The sequence below is a fragment of the Chiloscyllium plagiosum genome, chromosome 38 (genome assembly GCF_004010195.1).
Source record: "Chiloscyllium plagiosum isolate BGI_BamShark_2017 chromosome 38, ASM401019v2, whole genome shotgun sequence".
Lineage (NCBI taxonomy): Eukaryota > Metazoa > Chordata > Chondrichthyes > Orectolobiformes > Hemiscylliidae > Chiloscyllium > Chiloscyllium plagiosum.
The window spans coordinates 10,145,368-10,158,631 of NC_057747.1; the positions used below are offsets into that span (position 1 = coordinate 10,145,368).

The 13,264-nt window shown below is 40.7% G+C and overlaps 1 protein-coding gene across 3 annotated transcripts in view; it reads left to right on the forward strand.

Annotated features, from left to right (window-relative positions):
- Positions 1 to 1,099: 1,099 nt before the first annotated feature.
- The window catches only part of LOC122541809 (mitogen-activated protein kinase 8), a 116,448-nt gene continuing 104,283 nt past the window's right edge, over positions 1,100 to 13,264 (forward strand). The window contains exon 1 of one of the 3 annotated variants that reach the window (XM_043678813.1): positions 1,100 to 1,268. The gene's annotated coding sequence lies outside the window, so the exon portion shown is untranslated. The remainder of the gene's footprint in view (positions 1,269 to 13,264) is intronic. The other 2 variants (XM_043678814.1, XM_043678812.1) reach the window with 2 other exon arrangements.

Consider the following 13,264-nt stretch of genomic DNA (forward strand, 5'->3'; position numbering starts at 1 on the left):
AACACTGGGGTGGAGTGGGGGAACACACTGGAGAGGGAGAACACTGGGGGAAGAGGGGGGAACACACTGGGGAAGGGGGGAACAAATGGGGAAGGGGAGATGGGGGAGTGAGAGGTGAAGGAGGGAGGGTGTATGTGTGTCAATGCCCTTTTCCCTTGGGATGGGGGGGAAACAATGTGTATGTGTATAAATGCTATCATCCTCTGGGGAAATGGGGGCAATGTGTATGTGCATAAAAACCCCTTCCCGAGGCGGGAATGGGGAAGCAATGCATATGTATATAAATGCTTTCCTTTTTTTTGGGGGGGGCGGATTTGTGTAAATGGCCCTACCCTGGGGAGGAGGGGGGTGCAATGTATATGTGTATAAAGGCCCCCTTCCCTGAGGCGGTGTAACTCCCCCAGCAGTTTATCTCCCTGGGCATTTCCTCCCACAGTCTAGATTAGAGTGGCGCTGGAAAAGCACAGCAGGTCAGGCAGCATCCGAGGAGCAGGAGAGTCGACCATTGGTCAGGTGGCTCCGCTTGTCCATATTTTCCACTGGACATGTTCACAGGGATGTGATGACACCCCTCTGGAGCAGGTGAGAGTTGAACGTTGGGGACAGAGATGAATCCTGTGTTTAGGTCTGTCTCCACTGCTGGTTTATCTTGGAACAGGGCAGGGTGTCTGCCTCACCAGGGGCTTGTGAGCTCCACACCCACAGTCGGTCTGACCCCCATGCCATTGTGCTATCGGGGGGGGGTACTGCCTGATGTTTTAACCACATGATGAACACACTGCCTGAGCTGTCAAGTGAGACTGCAGTTGGACCTTTTGACTCCAAGCCAAAGCAGTTCACCCCACTGCAGTGCAACACTCTGTCATAACCCTGTCCCACAGGAGTCTGTCTCTTTTAATTCCCCCCACCCCTCGGCACAATTTGCTTATCCCCAACTCCCCCCACATGTTTCCTCCCCTCTCTTTACCCCCCTCCCCTTTCATCTACCAGCTTTGGGAGTGAGGTGTCTCTGGTTTTCTGTTCTGTAAATACCGTAGACAGTCCTTCCCCCCCCCCCCCCCCATGTTCACAGAGCTCATTGAGTTCTGTTCCTCAATCGCATTCCCTCTGTGTGGTGGGTGCACACTGCACGTTTTTTTTTGCTCTGTGGTCTGATTAGGAGAACTGCCCTCAATCCAGCCAGTTTTCTGCTTCTGGGGTCAGCAAAGCGGCTCTTCAGACACAATCCAAGGACATAACGAGAGTGTTCATCTCTTTTCACCCAAATTGTGCGTAATTTTAGTTTATTTTCTTCAACCCCGCTCCTGTATGTGCAGGCCATTGCCACATCCTGGATTTAATCAGTTGGTGTGTTGTTTTTGGGAGTTTTGTGCTTTTTCTGCCTGAATTCTGACAGACTCTCTTCTCTGGTAATTGTGCCTCGATATATCTGCGGCTCCGGCTCTATCAGTTTGAGGGATTCTTTTGTTTGCTGTGAAACACCCTGTCATTTGCAATCTGAAGGGAAGGTGGGGGGATTTTTTTTTAAAAAAAGAAGGCAGTTTCTCCAATTCAAACATATTTCAGGAGTTTATATCGATGCCCAGCTAATTGTTATCCTCCGATGTCGACCCTGCCTGTGTGAAAAGTGGTATTGTAAATGCTTTGGAACTAAGGTCTGACTGTACCCATAATTGCAGAGAAAATCGTCGGCGTTCTATTTATAGCATGCACTTATGTTCGTTTTAATACTTGGCGGATTTTATTTCAAATCTGGTCTGGGTCGAGTCGCAAATTGTACTATTGACAAAGGTTGTCCTGCAAAATATATTCTTTTAAATGGAAACATTTTAAATAGGTTTGAATGATCGTATTTACTCCATGCGAGTCACTCATTGCTATTCTCTTCTCACCCCCCCCCCCACTCCTTTGTTTGCGGGTTTCAGTGTTTCATGCAATCGATAGTATTAGGAGAATTGCATCCTTGTTCATGTTGTGTTGAAGGAGAAATGGTTAAAAGATAGTTTTATCGCAGAAGGTCTTTTTGTTTTCAGGCAGTTGAGCTTTTAGCTGCTGGGACACAGATTGAAAGGTCCTCTCTTGTATTTGCAATTCTTTGCTGTTATAGGCAACATTTACTCAATGCTGTCTTGTTTAATGCTATTTGTCATAAGATGTAGCTATTGACTTTAATTGTGTGTAGTTTATAACCCATGTTCAGAGACTTCATAGAGTCATTCGGCATTGATTCAGACCCGTCAGTCTAACTAGTCCACTCTGACCGTGTTCCCAAACTAAACTAGTCCCACCTGCCCATATTCCTCCAAATCTTTCCTATTCATGCACTAATCCAAATGTCTTTTAAATGTTGTAACTATACCTGCATCTTCCACATCCTTTGGCAGTCCACTCCACACATGAACCACTCTTTTTTGAAAAAACATTTCCTCCATGTCGTTTTAAATCTTTCTCCTCTTATCTTTTATAGGTATGTTCCCTAGTTTTGAACTCCCCACCTTAGGGAAAAGACCTTTGCTATTCACCTTATCTATGCCCCTCATATAAACCTCTGTTAGGTCACCCCTTAACCTTCTACGCTCCAGTGAAATAAGTCCTAGCCTATTTTTAAAACTCAAACCCTTCATTCCTGGCAACACCCTGGTAAATCTTTTCTGAATCCTTTCCAGTTTAATAATATCCTTCCTATAACAGGGTGACCGGAACTGCACAGTAGTCCAGAAGTTGCCTTACCAGTGTCCAGTACAACTGCAATATGACATCCCAACTCCTATACTTAAATGTCTGAGCGCTGAAGGCAAGTGTGCAAAACAACTACTTAAATATCCTGTGAAGCAAATTTCAAACAATTATGTACCTGAAACCCTAGGTCTCTCTGTTGTACAACACTACCCAGAGCCGTGTCATAATTGTATAAGTCCTGCCTTAGTTTGTTTTACCAAAATGCAACACCTCCCATTTATCCAAATTAAACTCATCTGTCACATATCAGCCCATTGACCTAACTGATCAAGATCTCATTACAATCTTCTTCACAGTCCACTGTACCACCAATTTTGATGTCATCTGCAGACTTACTAACCATGCCTCCTGTATTCTCATCTGACTAGTTTATATAAATGACAAATCACAGTGGACCCTCTACCGATCCCTATGGGACACCACTGGTCGCAAGCCTCCATTCTGAAAAACAACCTTCCTGCACCTCCAATTAGTAAGCTCACCCTGAATCCCATGTAATCTAACGTTAGTATTTAGTCTACAATGTGGAACCTTATCAAAGGCTTTACTACGCTCCAAGTAAACAATATCTACTGCTCTGCCCTCATCAGTCTTTCATTCCAGTTTGAGAGAGACAATTTCCCTTGCGCAAAATCATACTGACTATCCCTCATCATTTCTTGCCTCTCCAAATGCACGTAAATCCTACCTTTCAGAAACACGTCCAACAATTTGTCCACCACTGATGTCAGACTGACAGGTCTATAGTTCCCAGGTTTCTCCTTATAACAGTTCTTAAAGGCACATTAGCTGTCCTCTAGTACCTCACCTGTGGCTATAGTTGATACAAATATTTCGTGCTAGGAGTCCACGGTTTCCTCCTAACTTCCCCAATCTCCTGGGTTACGCTTGATCAAGTCCTGAAGATATATCCACCTTTATGCTTTGTAAGACCTCCAACACTTCCTCTTTTGTAATGTGACTGTTTTCAAAACATCAATATTTATTTTCCTGAGTTCACTAGTCTCCATTTCTTTCTCAACAGTAAAAACTGACACCAAATATTAATTTAATATCTTTTCCATTGCTTGGCGTTCAACACCAAGATGACCTCAATGATCTTTAATGGGCCCTACTCTCTCTCTAGCTGCTCTTTTGTTCTTAATGTACATGTAGAATCTCTTTGGATAATCCTTAACTTTATCTGTCAAGGCTGCTTTTTAATCCCCTTTTTGCCTTCCTGATTTCTCTCTGAAGAATGCCCTATGCTTATCAAGATTCATTTGATATCAGTTGTTCATGTCCAAAATGATTCCCTTCTGTTCTAACAGAATTATGATCATTAGTCCCAAAGTGCTCCTCTACTAACCCTTCACTCGCTTGCCCTGTCTTATTTCCCAGGAGAAGATGAAGTTTAACTCATTCTCATTCTCTAATGGAACATTTATGTATTGATAAAATAAAATTTTCTTGAACACGCTAAACGCTTAACACTATGGCCAGTCCCAGTCTATGTTTGGAAAGTTGAAATCCCCTACAATTACAATCCTATTATTCCTACATATACCTGCAATCTCTTTACATATTTGCTCCTCAATTTCCCTTTGACTATTGGGGGTCGATAGTGCTATCCCATCAAGTGATCATTCCTTTCTTATTTCTTAATCCAACCCCTGTGTTTTCACTGGACGAATCCTCAGAAATAAATCAATTCCTCAGGCTTCGATAGACCTATGGCAGTGAAATGCCCCACATGTTAGCCATCGCCATAATGATGGGGTATTTATGTAAACTTCCCCTAAATAAAAAAAAAACTCTGCCAGGAAATTCTCTCTTGTCAGGTTTGGTCTTTGTTTAATTATACTGACCACAAATGCAAAAGGTTTGTCACGTTTCTCCCCCAAAAGCTGGAATGTATCGACGCCTTTTGCGTGGAGGATGTTTCCTGATTTACAGTGTGTTTCAAAAAATCATTTTTTTTAAACCAAAGCCATGTTTATAGGTGTTGTCAAGTGTTGTTAATGCAGCTTTTGTTTTTGAAGGCGTGTGGGGTTACATGCCGCACCACCAGTGTCTGGCCCCGCGATTGTTCCCAGAGTTTCCTATTTGTAAACAAAGCTTGCGTTTGAAGACCAGTTGCCTGTCCTGGCTCGTAGATCAGTTAGATAATAAATCCAGTCCGAGGCTTTTTTTTTTGAAAGGGTGTATGGGAAGACTGCACATTTTGGAATATAAATATTCCGCATAAAATGTTAGACACACAGCAATTCTTATTGCAGACTGCTTGCATCTGCACCTCGCGTGGATATAAAATGTGTTTACTTTGCAGTTGTGATTTCACCATCGTATGCGAGCAAAAAAAAAGTACATAAACAGTTTAAAGCATTGATCTTTCTGAATATGTTGAAATACTGCGATTTCACGTGTGAATTGATAGCCACAGATAAGGCATTATGTTGACAGGATGACTGGAGGCGCCCTGCAAACAAGAGGCAGGTTGATGCGATTTCCTCGTCCAACTGGTCTCTGGCCCGGGTAGGGCGTGACAGGTTGCATTCTTTTGTAGAATTTGTTTGCATTAGTTTTATGAAGCAAAAGCACTGGGGCACGGCAGCTTTTTAAAGGAGAGAAAAAAAAATGTCCCTTCAGATATAGAATAACTTGAACTTTAAAGGTTGATCGCATGGAGCAGACACAGGTGGAACCTGGTCATAAAGTTGCCAGTCATCAGTTTGTACCTGGATTGAAAAGGTTCAAACTGTAAGAATATGCCTCATAAATTACTTGGTGTATCTTTCCAGAATGCAGAGCTGCTTTTGTAGCCCACTTTTGTGGTTTTGTTTCGTGCCTGAGGGCAATGAACTTTAAGCAAGGTTCAGAAACGCTGAATTAGGCGGTTTGCTGCCTGGTGCTTCTGTAAGGGTGTAAAGTAGGAATAAAACATCCAATTGTTTGAGAAATGGCTTGCCTGGTTTTTGATTTGGCATGCACCTGGAGTGAGCTCAAATATGATGGTGTAGAGTTTGAAGTGAAATCTGTCTTCTCTGCATGTTCCTGTCTGTCGTTATCCAAGTTACAAACATGACCATTTAGACAGTATTCCTAATGCTTATCACCTGTATGAAAGTTACTGAAATGCAGTGTTTTTTGTTTATGTTCTTGAAGTATAGCTTTGGCATTCAATGAAAAGTGTGGCGAAGGATGAGAGGTGAATTGATAGAGATGTACAAGGTGTTGAGAGGTATGGATAGAGACTTTTTCCCAGGGTGGAAATCGCTATCATGAGGGACCATAATTTTAAGGCGATTGGAGGAAGGTTTAGGGGAAATATCAGAGGTAGGTTCTTTACACAAAAAGTGATGGGTCCGCAAAATGCACTGACAGCAGTAGTAGTAAAGTCAGATCCTTAATTTAGATTTATGGATATTTCAGTGACTCTTAGATGGGCACATGGATGATAGTAAAATGAAGGGTATGTAGGTTAGTTTGATCTTAGAGTAGCATAAAATTTCACCACCACATCGAGGACTGAAGGGCTTACACTGCTGTAATATTCTCTTTAAGACCTTTTGTAATGCAGTTAATAAATAACTACCTTCCTGCTGTGCAGTGAATTAGCAGAATGAAATGTTCTTTCAAGTCTACATGGCTTTGGAAACACTGATTAGATGGTTCAAAAAACATGTTGGTGTTTGAGATGAGTGTTATGCAATAGTTTATCCTCCACAGGCTGAACAATCTCTCATGTATCTAGTCTTGTCGGTTTGGATTGGCTGACTGTTGCTCCAGGGTTGCCAAGCAGTTGGCATGCATTACAAGCAATAGATCGGCATTAGTTCATTGATAACAAGGTTAATAGTGAGAAAGAAAGCTATAGACTTCAGGAAGGTACATATGGACTGGTCATGTGGGCAGAAAAGAGTCAAATTGAATTCTATGCAGAGAAATGCATTTGGGCAAAGGGGACTGAGTAACATAGAGCAGCAGAGGGACCTTGGAGTCCCCAAAAGGTTGCAAACAATGGTCAAAGAGATATGCAGAGACTTTGTTGGCTGAAGCATAAAAGAGCAGGGAAATTACGATACAACTGGACAGTGCACTAGTTTGGTCACAGCTAGAGAACGTTATGCACGTGATATCCGCGTTTCAGGAAGGATGTGATGCATATCACAAAATATGTTGTCAGAACTGGAAAACTGTAGCTGAGAGAAAAGAATGGATAGGCTGATGTTTTCTTTGGAATAGAACATCATGAGAACTCGGAACAGGGTTGGGCCATTTGGCCTGTTGAGCCTGCCAGCCATTTGATAGGCTCATGGCTGATCAGACATACCTCACAGCCACTTTCCTGTGATTTTAAAGGTGCTGAGTGAGGTGCATAAAATGAAGCGGTGAAGACAGTGGTTGGGAAAAGGCTCATTTCCTTATTGGAGGGGTCATTAATATGAAGTCATAAATTTACAGTAATTTGGGGAGGGTTAGAAGGAATTTGTGTTTATTACCGAGAGGGTGGAGGGGATCTGCAGTTTGCTGTCTGAAAGAGTAGTAGGGACTGAAGTTCTCATCATTTGACAGGGACTTAGGTTGTGGCACTTCAAGTGCGTATCCATTTAAGCATTGGACCAAGAACTGGTAAGTGAGTGGGCTGCAGCAGCAATGGACCAAGTTGCTACCTTTTGTGTCACAGATGTCAATGACCTAATGTAATTTGTGATGTGTTGTCATTTGAATTGTGTGCAGAATGGATTTGTATATAATTTTTAAGGTTGGATTGCAGTATTTAGTAGCGTAAACTAGAGGCCCAGTCTTGGCAGAAAAAAATTGTGGACTGATTTTTACTGATATTTTTGAAGATGGGAAACAATGGACAAAGCATATGAGTTTTGTGGTTAACTTTGATGGAAATGTTGTTTCTCTGAAGGTTATCTCAAATTTTTTTCAAAAAATTGTGTTTAAGATAGTCTTTATTTTCAGCTTGAGGAGGGAGCTGAATTTGTTTTTTTTTACTGCAGGACTGTGACATACTTGCAAAGGTAACAGAAGATATAGCAAGTAAATGGTATGTTAGCAAATAGTGTGGCTCAGTTGGTAGTGCCCTCAGCTCAGAGTCGGAAGATTGTGGCTTCAAGTGACCCTTCAGGATATAAGCACAAAAATCTAGGCTGACATTTCAGTGCATTACCAAGGGAGTGCTGCACTGTTGATTGTACTGTCTTTTGAATGAGCTGTTAAATTCTGGGGCAGCACAGATGGAGGTAGAAATCCTACGGCACGTTTTTGAGGAAGAATAGGGAGGTTATTTCTAGTCTTGCTGATAACTATCCCTCAATCAGCGGTACAAAGATTTTCTGATTATTGTGTTGCTGTTTGTTGGAGCTTGCTTTGCTCAAATTGACAGCTGTGTTTCCTGCTTATAGCAGGCGAAGTACGTTCTGCTTAAAGTGAATTACTACAAATGTCATAAGATGGAGAAACAGAAATAGGCCATTCAGTCTGTGCCACCATTTAATGAGAACGTAGCTGATCTGATGACCCTAAATTCCACTCTCCTGCTTAATCTTTCATTCCTTTATTAATTAGAAATATCTATCTCCGCTTTGAATATACTTCATGATCAGCTTTGACAGGTCTCAGTGGTAAAGAATCCCAATTCACCACTGAGAGAAAAAAATACTCCTCGCCTCTGTCTTAAATAGGCAACTCCTTACTCTGAGCTTCTGCACTGTGATCCTAGACTGTGCCATGAAGGGGGATAAACCTCTCAGCTGATCAAGCCCTTTCTGAATCATGTATGTTTCAATAAGGTTTTCTGACACCTTTCCTGATGAAGGACTTATGCCTGCTCCTCGGATGCTGCTGACCTGTTGTGCTTTTCCAGCACCTCGCTCTTGACTCGTGTTTCAATAAGGTGTCCTGTTATTCTTCTTAACTCCAATGTATACAAACTAAACCTACTCGACTTCTCATAAAATCTCTCCATAGCTGTGACCAACCTAGTGAACCTTCTCTTACTCTCTTATCATGCTCATGTAAGTTTGCTTTGGTAAGGAGACCAAAACTATTCCCAGTACTTCAGGTGTAGTTTGACTGATGCCGTATATAGTTTGAACAAGACCTCTCTACTTATATATTCTACTGCCTTTGAAATAAAGGCTAACAATTCATTTGCCTTACCTATTACCAGCTGATTTTTGGATGCTAGGTTTTTGTTTGGGATTTGTCTATCAACCTATGTTATTAATACATGTGGCCCCAGCACTGATGCTTGTGACATTCAGTGGCTGCTGTCCTAAAAATAGACCCTTCTTACCAACTCTCTGAATCTATTAGTTAGCCAATTCGCTATCCATCCTGATACACCATCCCTGACACCATGGACTTGTATCTTATTGAGGAGCCTTGTATGTAGTACCTTATTGGATGCCTTTTGGAAATCTAGATATATCACATCTACTGGTTCCTCTTTTCTTATCCTGCATCATTCAATCTCATGTAAAAAATGACATCCAGGTTTTACTTTGAAAAATTCAAACTCAGTCTTGCCATTTGTTTATTTGTTGAAGTCAAACTCATCCCGATGCAAATCTACTTGTTGGTGAATCATAAATTAATGCATTATTGAAGGTGGCTATTAAGATTGTTTTATCTGCATGTGTCAAGGATCTTTGTGGTATTTTTAGGGCCAGGGTTCTCACTGAATTTGCAACCTGGCAACTCTATAACAGCGTGATGACGAGGGTGGAATTATGTGAAAGTTGACCCTACAATTTGGCTAAAAATGTAGTCTTAGAAACTTAGTTTTCACATGAGTATGTGTATTAGTTAATGAGATACATGGATAAATAAAGATGTGGGTAAACCTTTTGTAATTAAAGTAAACAGCATGTATTAACTATATCGACTGGAAAGCAGAGGATGTGATAGATTTTGAAATGGTCTCGTGAAAACAGCAAATGAATTACAAACCAAAATGGTCAAATATGCAAAATATTCCACAGGTGCATAAATAACAAAAGAAAGAGTAATTATGAGATAAGGCATGCACAAATAGAAATTGTTAACAAAATTACAATATTGAATACTTACTTTGCCTCAGTTTGAGGGAGGCTGGTATGATGCATGTGACCATACAAGAAGAAACTAAAATGGATAGCAAGTCTTTTTTGGAAGGTAATTGATAATCTAAAGAAATTTTTACATAAAGGGAACAGTACCCAAAGATTGGTAGACCGATTATGGTATTTAACTTTTCTTCATAAAAACAGAAGAGCAGGCCTAGGCAATTCAGGCCCTGAGCCTGCTCCACCATTTGATACGATCGTGGCTGATCTCATCTTGCCGTCGAATCTCATCTCACCTGTCATATGACAAATTCAGGTTACTAATGACCAGTTAACAGTGTGGGTCAGGTGAAAGAAATCAAGATCTCCACACCAAAGGTGCAAAAGAAAATATGGATAAAACGAGGAATAGTCAGAATGTCCTTTTGAAAGGAAGAGTTGTATTTCAACCAATCTTACTGAATTATTTGCGACCAGACTAATGCAAGGGATATCGTTTACATGAATTTGCAGAAAGCTTTCTGAGGTACTCCACAGTGGGCTCATCACAAATGTCAGAACATATGGAGCCAGGAACAAATAGTAGAATAACAAACTGGCTATAAAAATAGAAAGCAAGTTAGGGATTAAAGATAGTTACTTTCACTGGTGGGAAGTGGTGTTCCACAAAGATTGCTGGAGCCACTGTTACTTACAAATCAGAATTGTTGCAGTGTAGAAGGAGGCCAATTTGACCAATTATGTTTGCACTGGCTTTCTGAACATTTTAGTGCTCATCAACTGCCTTTTCTCTGTAAACTGTACATATTATTTAAATAGAAACAGCTCATCTAATACCGTCTTGAATTCTTCGATTGAACGTCCCTCTGCCACACTTCCAGACAGTTTTCTTCTCCTGTTGTATTGCTTCCATAGCAAAACACTTTAAAATACGGAGTTTTTGATCCTTTTTCACTGGCAGGAACAGCTTCTTGTGATTTAACTTTTCTGATCTTTCCTCATTACTGAAGTGTCTCATCCCTGAAACTATTTTCGTAAACCTCTCCTTCACTCACTCTAATGCATTCACATCCTTCCCCTAATATGGCATCTAGAATTGTTTACGATACTCCAGCTGACATTTGCATAAAGTTGGATTTTGAAGCCATAAGCGTTGTGCTGTAATTTGTGGATAATATCATTTTGTGTGTGGGAGTGGGACGTTGGCAAGTGTGTATTTATACTGTATTTCAAAATACATTTTAAAAGTTTGTTAATATGTAATTGGCAAATTACTTTTGGTACAATAAGTGTGAGATGGTGCAAAGTGATAGGAGGTCACATACATTAAAAAATAAAATCTACATTGGAATACAGGCGAACAGGGATCTATGGATATAGATACAGGCTGTTCTGCTATAACATGTGTTTCATCGGGTGCGAATTGGCTATAACACGATTGACGATTTGTGGGCATTGTTTGGATAACGCAAACTTTCTAACTGAACGGTAATAGCAATTTTCTATTAGCAGTCTTCTACAGCGCGGTTTTCCATAGTGCGAGGTTGTAGAGGCACACAATAGTTGTGTTATAGCACAACGACCTGTATACAAATCATTAAAACCAGGAATACCTGTAAACCTCATGAAATACATTTGCAAGGCAGGTGGCTTCATTTCTGAAGGAAGAGGATTGAAAATTAGGCAGGTTATTTTGACCTACCATAAGAACCTTGTTTAGGCCACACTTGGAATACTCTGCATAGTTCCATATGACAAAAACATAGAAGCACTAGAGACAGTACAAAAACAATTTTCAAAGCTGATAATAGATTGAGAATCATTATAGATCAAAATAAGACACTCTGACCTATCAAGTCCTTGCCAGAACTGTGAAGAAAGACGGTTATCTGTAGAAAAGTTTAAATATGCCTTAAGGTCAATAAAATTTAAGTGATCTCTTAAATTATGAAAGGGTAGATGTAAATCAAATCCAGAATTAGGGGTCATATCTGAGAGATAGTCATTAACCAGTCCAATAAGGAATTAAAGGAATACCTCTATACTCAGGAAAAAAAGAGAATCTGGAACTTGCTAGAATATGGACTGTTTGAGGTGATGCTATACATGCATTATATGGTAATGGGACATACGTTAATGAGGGAGAGGGCTTAGAAAGATACGTTGATAGGAGGAGGTTTGTATGGAGTCTAAATACTGCTGATTGACATGTCTATCCTATAGTGTGTGTGTGGTGCTGGAAAAGCACAGCAGGTCAGGCAGCATCCTAGGAGGAGGAGAATCGATGTTTCAGGCATAAGCTCTCCCTGATGAAGGACTTATGCCCGAAATGTCGATCTCCTGCTCCTCGGATGCTGCCTGACCTGCTGTGCTTTTCCAGCACCACCCTCTCACTCTGATCTCCAGCATTTGCAGTCCTCACCTTTTCTCCTATTGTCTATGCTTAATGTTTGTAGGGAATTCTTTCCATCTACTGATTGACTTATACAGGTACATAGTTATTAAATCATGGGATTAAATAAACCTATTTTTAATAAACTTCAAATGAGACAGTGAGATTATGAATCTAGCAGTCATAGAGCCAGTGAGCTTAATTCCTGTCTTGGGGAAAATACCTAATTGTATTATGTGGAAAACTATCAATTCTCAATTGTCAGGAAGACCAGACGTGGAGTCAGCATGGATATAGAAGTGACTGGGAAAACCATTGTATCCACCAGAATTCTTTTGTGATGGTAACCAAATGGTGAATATGTGTTGGCCCGTAAACTTAATTCACTACTGGATTTTCAGAAGGCATTTAATGAAAGTTAGGGCTTGTGGAATTAATGACACATTAGTGAGCAGGGTTGGAATCTCTGGCAGTGAGATAGATGAGGGAATAATTCTGCTGTCTGAGAGTAGCAACTTGGGCATTTTCCATAGGCATCTGATGGAAGGTCTGTTATTGTGAACAAATAAACGTTATTGTAAAATGGGTGAAGGTGGTTTTTTTTTAAGAAGGTAAATTATGCAGGGCTATAAAATTGACAGATTGATACTGATGCTAACGTGATGACTCCAGGTTTTAATATTCAGAAGCTTACATAAACTAGGTGCAGGGATAGACCAATAGAACCCACTCTGCCATTCAAACTGACCCTCTATCTAAATACCATATTCTTGCTTTTTTTTTCCATACTTCCTGATGCCTTTAAAATCATTTTCAAAAGTAAGTGACCTCTTTCTTGAATATTGTGACTTGGCGTCCACAACCCTTTTGTGGTAGAGAATTCTACAGGTTCAGTGACCTATGAGTGAAGAAATGTTTCATTTCAGTCCAACATGGTCTACCCTGATCTTGAGGCTCTGTTTCCAGTTCTAGAGTCTCCAACCAGGGAAAAGATACTCCCTCCATTTAGTCTGTTGTGCCCTGTTAAAAATGTTTGTAGCTTTTACTCGGATCTCCCCCTCGTTTTTCCCCCTCCCCCTCGTTTTTCCCCCCT